The 8,884-nt window shown below is 41.5% G+C and overlaps 1 long non-coding RNA gene across 2 annotated transcripts in view; it reads right to left on the bottom strand.

Annotated features, from left to right (window-relative positions):
• Window positions 1-3,568: 3,568 nt before the first annotated feature.
• Window positions 3,569-8,884, bottom strand: part of LOC115944021 (uncharacterized) — a 14,645-nt gene continuing 9,329 nt past the window's right edge. Inside the window, exons 2-3 of one of the 2 annotated variants that reach the window (XR_014144037.1) lie at window positions 7,003-7,105; window positions 3,569-4,003 (exon numbers count right to left, since the gene is read on the bottom strand). This is a non-coding gene — a long non-coding RNA (uncharacterized LOC115944021). Of the gene's footprint in view, window positions 4,004-7,002; window positions 7,334-8,884 lie in introns of those variants that run through there. The other variant, XR_004078591.2, reaches the window with a different exon arrangement.

The raw sequence follows: 8,884 nt of genomic DNA on the forward strand, positions 1-8,884 counted from the left end.
CATCTCAGTGGCGTCTTCAATGGCTGGTGACCTGGGAACCCAAGTTCTTCCTTGAGCATGTATCTGTAATACCCTGAAGAATCATAACTGAACTGATTCTTATTAAAAATGAGCAAAGAAACCTGGGGAAAGTTTCAGAAGTTTCGGCGTGGCCTCGGTCCCAAGTCTGGTTCTGGCGTTTCCCAGGTGTGTGTGTGTGGCCTGGAGCAAGTGACCGAACTTCCTTTGTGTCTTAGTTACCTCATCGGTAAAAGGAGCAGAACATCGCTTATCTTTTTGGACTTTGCGAGGATTAAATGAAATTACATTATATACATGTACTTATATATGTGTACCTTGTACGTCTATAGACAGGATTACACGTAGATACGTTAGAACGGTGTCTAGTGCAGAGTGATCAGTAAAAATTAATTAGCATTATTGTCTATTGAAATAATTTTAGACTTACAGAAAAGTCACCAAGACAGTAGAGAGAATGCCTATGAGTCTATCAGCCTCTCCTGCGAACACCTCACATAACCATAGCAACCTTTTTGGAACCAAGAAAAACACTGCTGTTAACGGATCTGCAGACCTGCTGGGAGGGGAAGAGAGTCGCCGACTGGCTTCACCACGACGGAGCGTGAGGCTTGGGATAAAGCACAGTGAGGGAGGGTGGAGGACCTCGCCCCATGCGCGGAAAAGTGGCCTGTAAACACATATCCACAGAGACCTAGGTATTAGTGCACCGAGCACTGATCAGAGATGGGGTCCTGGAAACCTTGGTGAGCTGCTCCATGCTTCAGAGATAGCCACAGAAGAGTGCTTTGTGGCCACACTTCCCAGCAACTGTGTTGTGGAGTCAGCATCTGGCAGAGAAGGCTTGCATCCTTTCTTCCCCAAGGAGGCGAGTTTGGTGAGTCGCCTCCACACAAGTGGGTGTGTTGGCCGTCTCCAGTGCTCCATGGCTGCGCAGGCCTGCTTGTTAAGTAAGCCCTTTGATTCCGTAGGCGCAACGGACGGAAGTCAAGTCCCCAGGGAAATCTATAGCAAACGTTTTATAAAATCCACGTGTGACTACACAGGACAATGATGTGCATGTTTCGGGCAATAGAGGGTGTGACATATATTATCAAGGAGAAAAAAATAATTATCTTTGCATCGATGTTTTGTTCATAATTTGTTTTCAACATAACCTAAATCTGTCTGGCTCTACTTCAACTTTCTAGTTACTTGAAAATCAACCAAGATGGCAGTGGCTCAGACAGTGGCCCTGTGATTCTCTATTCCAATGGTTTGCTGGTTTCCATTGTCTTTTCCCCCTGCAATTAGGTAAGAAAAAAACACTCCCATTTAAATGCTGGTGGACAGATTCATACATATTAGCTTCTGGACACCACGATAATTAAGACACCATCTGTGTGTTGGTGAGATTTGCACTCAGAAAAGCCTGGAATTATCTGCTCTTCTAGATAACAGTAAGAGTGGGTTAGACACACTGATGCCAAAATCAAACATCGATGTTGAAAACAAACAAAATATTTTGGTAAAATATGAGCTGTCTTGTGTCCAGTTCCATCTGAACTCACACCCACTCCATGCTTTCAAGGGGCAGGAAAGGGGTCTATTTCAGGTTGGGAAATCTTTAACGTCGAGGTTCTTCTCTAACAGAAGAATAAAAATACCAGGATTGAAAGGCTTCCACCGTCATTGGGTGAGACGGGGGTCACACGCCAATGCCGAAGGGGAAGGTCGGGTATATCTCATAAGGGCAAAGTTTTCAGCACAAAATCAACCAGGGGATAATTTTCATTCTTTCAGCTACATACACACACAGACGGTTCCACTCACACACACACACACGTGTACACATTTCACATGCATTTGGGCACACGGAAGACCAGCGTGAGGATGAAACAGGGAAGACAAGAATTTCTTAGCTTCAGTCATTCTTAGGCACAAGATTTCTGGCCAAATTCTGCAGCTCTGGACGGGTTAGAATGTCTGCATAAGATCTCAAGAACCACAGGAGCTTGAGAACTTTGATTCCTTCTCTACCTCCAAGCGTCCCATCCCATACAGGACCCCCGCCATCACTAATCAGAACAAGGATTGTTTTCTGTCCCGCAGGCCGTCTTCCCCTCACAAGCTCCCCAATTAAAAGTGAAAAATTGGACTTCAGCTGTGGAAGGTTCCAGCTTCTAAAGAAGATAAACTGGAACGAAAGACCCTTTTGTTCATTTTTCTTTTCTCTGGGAAAGCTACCTTTAAGGTTGCAAGAATATAGCATGCAATTATTCTAAAAGGATGTGCTTTGAGATTTTTAATTCATTTTCATCTTCCTTGTATTATGAAAGCTATACTTCTTTTTAAGGCTTTCAGACTACCAGCTTAATTTTCATACTGATTCATTCGGGGACAAAACAAAACTTTGTATAAACTGAATGGAAAATGACTCTTTTGTGGTGAAGAATCTGTGCTTGCATTTAATTATAATGCATGGAAGTGTTCCTTCCTAATTAAACATTTAAATGAAGAGGGGGTATAAATAGAAATTTTAAAAAGCGAGTGAGCACGACACAGTTCACCCATCCCAAGATGAAGGTGCTCATCAGATCTTATTTTTTCCCATACTCAAAGCTGATGTGATTGTCCAGGGTTTTAAAGTGTGCCTGCACATTTTTGGGGGGGAATTTTTCAGTGCATGTGATAATTACTATATTAGCAATATTCTTCACTTACATAGGCTTATCAGGGAGGAGCCTCAAAGTGCTTTATTATCTAATTAAGCCTCACAACATGATGCAATTTTATTAATACATAAAGTGAAACCCAGTACAGTTGAGTGTCTGCCTTTATGGTATAAGATGGGAAAAAGGATGAGAATATAAATTTGAGTTTGGAAAGAGAACACAGTTCAGCCCCTGGACCACCCAGCGGCCTCCCATCTCAGGGAGCACACATTTCCGTGTATTAGAAAATTTGGGAAAAACGTAAAATCTGTTTATGTACAGATGCTCATATTTCACATGAAAGGTAACAACAGCCTTACCTTATTGAGTCATTTCTTATATTATGTACTATGAGATTTTACTTCTCTCTGTCATTATATTCTACTTTTATTCCCAACCACACCTTCTTGAACCAGAGAGTGATTCTCTGCCTCTGGTTATCAGAGCAATATTTGCTTTGCTGTAGGAGAGGACATCCACATCTTTTTATTTTCTAGCAGAGTCACTCAGTATGCGAAGTGCTGAGAGCTCAAGTGATCCCAGCATGCTGTTTCATGTGCATCCTTTGATCTGCGGTAGAATCTAGTATGGTCCTGTGCATGTAGGAGGTACTGAACAGAAATTTACTTAAGGAAGCAAAAAGCCTCCCCAGAAGGATTTAGGGGATGTGGGAGAATATGTGACATACCAAACAGAGGATTGTTTGGTATTCATCACACCTTACACTGTCCATGGCTAAGAATTTGGCAGAAAATCAGCAATAGATTGGAAATGATATGGAAATATAATCTGCAGAAACATACTCAGAACCGAGAGAACACAATAAAGTCCAGAAAACTGGCATGTACATGAGAAAATTGAGTGTAGGTAACAGTTAACCTCTGTTGTTTAATAAAATCTCAGATGCTTATAATAACAGGCATTTCTTATCGCTCATGAATCTGCGGGCCAACCGTGTTGAAGGTTGGCTGGTTGTAAGCCGGTTCAAAATGGCCTAGGATGAGGACCGTGGGCTCTTCTCTACATGGTCTCTGGAGCCCCGACAGTCTGATCCAGGATATGTTGAGAGAGACACAGAGAGGAGCCCAAATGGCTGCTTGAGATGGGCACACCATCACTTCAGCTCCCTTCCTCTGGCCAAAGTGACAAGGCCAGCCCAGAGGAACGATGGCGAAAGACAGTGTAGCAGCTGATGGAGATGCAGGACACAGATGCAGGGAAACCATTAATTAGGGGCTTCAAGGTAGGCACTCCACTGCCGCAGGTGGCTGTCCCGTGGGCATTTCAAGTCACTGCGGAGAGAAGCGTACGTCCAGTGAGGTAAACAAGTAAACATCTAGACCCAAAGAAATAAAACTCTCTGGGTAAAGAAAAGAGAGCACTTATCTTTATAAACTTGAGATGGAGAAGGCCTTTCTAAGAAAGACACAGATGTTAGGATTTGCACTGAAGAAGATAAACAGACACATAGAAAGCAAAACAGGGACAGAATAGCTGTCACGCACTATCAGTGGGAGTGGAAATGGAAACGGACTTTTCATCTGTAAGTCATACAGATACAGGAATATTACTTTGTTAATTACTGGAATCTTGTAATGAATTAAATTTTATTTTTGTATTAACCTTTTGTTAGTTTGCTTAACCATTACATTATCCCTGTATGCTACTTTACAGGCGGCAAAGCAAAAGTAAATTAAGCTTTTTTCCAAAATGGTGATTGTAAGTTGTATCTGTAAGTTACGTGCCTACTCTTAGAGATTTTCAATGCCTTGTAAAATGTACTTGAGCTTTTCAGCCTCACTGTTTCATCTGCAAAATTAAAAAAAAAAAAAAATCTTGCTTTCTCCTCTGAAAGTTGAAGGTGAGTTAATTTGCCCAAATTAGTGAAATCCGATAATCTTCTGAGCTAGGTGGTTGTCTATGAGTAGCAGTTGGCCCTGTATTGATCCAGACGTACATGGGTAAAAATTAATACATCCCTCTAATAATGGCTTTTTTTTTTTTTTTTGAGAGCTGTGTTTCAGACACAGTATCTGGTAATTAGCAATTACTCAGAAACTTTTGATAGATGATTGTTTTATTAATTGATGGCCTCATTCAATTATGACTGGTTAGGTTTCATAACCCCGCCTTTTACAGGAGATAACTGAAACTCAGAAGTCAAACACCTGCCAAAGGTCACCCACCTAGGAGAGGGCGGACTTCGTGGGACTTCACGTGGAGGGGGCACCTCTGTGGTTTCTGTTTGCAGCCATGGGCAAACTGAATTCAAACACCCAGGTCGCGCCTCGTTTCCATGCGCCCCTTGTGATAGACGCAGGAACTCCGAACTCTCAAACCAACATATCACACATTTTAAATAAAACTAAATGTAATAAAATGTTTGCACTCTCTTTTCAAAAGTCAGTGATTAACTTGAAGTTTCTTACAAAGCCATCATGAATTTAGGTCACAAGTCCAGGGGGCATGTTCAAATTGTTAAATGAAAGAAATCTTCCTGTGAGAGTCAAGTACACCTTTCCCTAGGCTTTCCTGAGGCAACCTATTAAAATGAAAAAGCAGAAATAAAGTGATTTCCCCATCATTTAGACATATTTGAGTGGTTATTTGGAACCGTCGTGAAAGAACCTGACCCTCACAGGACTGTACATCTGCTTCTGACACTCTACCAAACCAGAAAGCATAGTTCTCGCATGCTTGAGAGTAAGCCAGAAGTCACTGTAATGTTTATTGCTTCTTTGCTGATTTTCTAGTACATCTGAGGATGGTTCTCCAGGCCTGCTTTCTGTGTTCCATCACCGTCCCCACCAAACTGGTTTCAGGAACCTTTGACGGTGAGAGAGATCTCAAGGTGCTGCAACCTTTTCTCTGTGTAGAAATCATTGAAGGGCTTTCCGGTGAACATTCCAAATAAATGAATGACAGACAGCTGCATGAGCCTTTTCTTTTTCTTTCTTTCTTTTCTTTGCATTGAGATGTCCCTGTTTACTCTGGAGAGATAATCAGAAGAAACACTGGGGGACGTTTCATTTTTAAATCCAGCGAGTAGTACTGTGTTAGTTTCATATAATGATTTTTAAAACAGCGATTTCACTTTGCTTCTTTGTTTAAGTGGAAATGTGATTACTCAAAGGCTCGGTTGTGTGGCAGTCACAAATAATATAGTTATTTATTTTCCAAAGCTCAGTGTAGTAGGATATCAAAGTAGTTCATAATCACCCAAACAAATATCCTTTTGGAGACTTCCCGGTTAGGAGGGCTGAAATGTTTTCATTAAGAGGAAGGGATTTATTCATCGGTAAATCTGTTTCAAGGTAGTAAAACATCTGAGCATTTGCATAAATAACCACTAAAGGAATGTAAATGACAAAGGAGGATTTCATTACCATAAAACTCTCAGGCTACCTGAAGGGCTTGGAATGCGGGCAGGTCTGGTTTCAAGCACCCTCTCACCTTTACAAGACAATTATTTTAGGCATTTCTGGGGAGAGAAAGAACCCTACATCCTTCTTGGCAACAGTCCTCACATATTAACTAGCTGGATCCTCAAAACGGAAGGGCTCCTCTTGACTATTTGTATATTAAATATCTATCTGCAAAATCCTCCTGTGTCTCATCGTGCGTGCAGGCATTAGGTTGCTCTGAGAATATTTCCTGAATTACTTCTGGAAAACCAATGATTATAACAGGACCGGACTAATCAGAATGCTCTCTTTGCACCATGGTACATTTTGCAAATCACTAGCACACAGATTTCAATTTGCTCGCATCATGAAGAAGGAAACTCATACGGATTTAGAAGGGAGAATGTCGGATCCATGATGGCAGCGCCGACTGATGCGGAACATTAGCCCCAGAAGGCTGAAAACGAGAAGGCATTCCCCTTCTGCGCTGTGTACACAGGCATGAGGTGTTTAGCAAACACAGAATTTTCGGAGGGCAGGATCCTGCGGCTGATTAGCGTGCTAGGATTTCACCCTTGGGCTCTGCCACTAGGTCTGCTCCGGTTTCAAGGGTTGGGGGTCTGGGCTTCAGCCGACCTGCTTTAGGAGATTAGTTCCTTTTAGAAAGGTTCCTGGAACTTCTCAGCCCATCTGCATTTGCACGTCTGTGTGTGTGTGGGCGCACGCGCGTGTGTGTGAAAATTCGTGCACGCATTTGGATGTGGGGATTGCACATAGACTATTGCACTTACCTCCACAGTCAAGCTACGCTCTACTATCAAATTTCCAAGAATCGCCCCCCACCCGCCCCCACCTCTTACCCTGGCTCCCATTGTTTTGCTCCATACCTGCAATGGTTTCCAAAAGCTTGGTTGCTGGGTTGACTGCTTCCTCATTCTATCGACTTCCCCTTCTGCCTTCACTCCAGCCTAAGCAACGGTCCTGTGATGTCTAAGAAAAAAGAAAGAAGGCGTTTCCATGCTGGCTAAATCAGAGAAAGCATACATCCACATTGTCCCCCAGTAGAAAGGAAGTTAAAAAATAAACTGAAATGGGGGCGCCTGGGTGGCTCAGTTGGTTAAGCGACTGCCTTCCGCTCAGGTCATGATCCTGGAGTCCCAGGATCGAGTCCCGCATCGGGCTCCCTGCTCGGCAGGGAGTCTGCTTCTCCCTCTGACCCTCCTCCCTCTCATGCTCTCTGTCTCTCATTCTCTCTCTCAAATAAATAAATAAAATCTTAAAAAAAATAAAAAATAAAAAATAACTGAAATGCTCAAAAAGTCAGGTGTTTCTCAGCCAGAAAATTAGCTCTGCTCTTCGGCAGAAATTCTCATTTAATCATATTGCTTCTGGTAGTTCATAAATGGTAGTTTTGGTTTTTTTCACTGTGTGCAGTGACCAGTGTGGGACAGTTTTATGGTTTTATATGGGACATCTGGTACATTCATAAGAAAAATGTATTACAAAAATGGTCACAACCTCTTGCATAACTTTCTGTTCTCTAACTCTCTTGAAAATACGAAGTGATATTTAATACAAATATTGAGAATTATGGCATTTTAACAATATTCATTATTTATTTGGCTCAAAATACCAGCACTAATAGAGAACATTTCTTGGGTCTAAATATGAGACATTGTACTAATCTTATGAATATTATCTCATTAAATTCTTCCATCAACTCTATGATGTAAATTTGATTATTGTCCATATTTTATCAAAAAATATGAAGCCTGAAGGTTTTTTTGTTTGTTTTTTTTTTGATTCTTGCTGTTTGGTACTTTTATTTCTGAAAATGGGTTGATAGATCACAAAGTGCATTCAGTTTTCCCTTTAATAGGTTACAGCTGTTCACACTCTCACAAGTCATGTAGAAAGATGTCCATTTCCCCACATTCTGTGTTTTTTATTTTATTTTTATTATTTTTTAATTTAATTCCAGTTAGCTAACATACAGTGTTGTATTAGTTTCAGTTGTATAATATACTGATTTAAGACTTCCATACATCACACGGTGCTCATCACGACAAGTGCACGCCTTCATCCCTGTCACCTAATTCACACATCCTCCCACCCACCTCCCCTCTAGTGACCATCAGTGTGTTCTCTGTAGTTAAGAGTCTGTTTCTTGGTTTGCCTTCCTCTCCCCACCCCTTTGTTTGTTTGCTTTGTTTCTTAAATTCCACATGAGTGAAATCATATGGTATTTGTCTTTCTCTGACTGACTTATTTTGCTTAGTGTAATACTCTCCAGCTCCAACCATGTTATCACAAATGGCAAGATCTCACTTCTTTTCATGGCTGAATAGTATTCCATTATATATATATACACCACATACATCTTCTTTATCCATTCATCTACAATGGTCACTTGGGCTGCTTTCATATCTTGGCTATTGTAAATAATGTTGCAATGAACATAGGAGTGCATGTATCCCTTTGAATGAGTATTTTTGGATTTTGGGTAAATACTTAGTAGTGTGATTACAAGGTAGTTCCATTTTTAACTTTTTGAGGAGACTCCATACTGTCTTCCACAGTGGCTGCCCCAGTTTGCATCCCCATCAACAGTGTAGGACAGTTCCCTTTTCTCCACATCCTCCCTAACACTTGTTTCTTGTGTTGTTGATTTTAGCCATTCTGACAGGTGTGAGGTGATATTTTAGAGGCCTAAAGAGGTTTTAACAACTTCCCCAGTCTCACAGCCAGCCAGGGTGGAGCTGGGCAGCA

Source organism: Leptonychotes weddellii, chromosome 3, assembly GCF_054177405.1.
Source record: "Leptonychotes weddellii isolate Sample4059 chromosome 3, ASM5417740v2, whole genome shotgun sequence".
In the NCBI taxonomy this organism is placed as follows: Eukaryota; Metazoa; Chordata; class Mammalia; order Carnivora; family Phocidae; genus Leptonychotes; species Leptonychotes weddellii.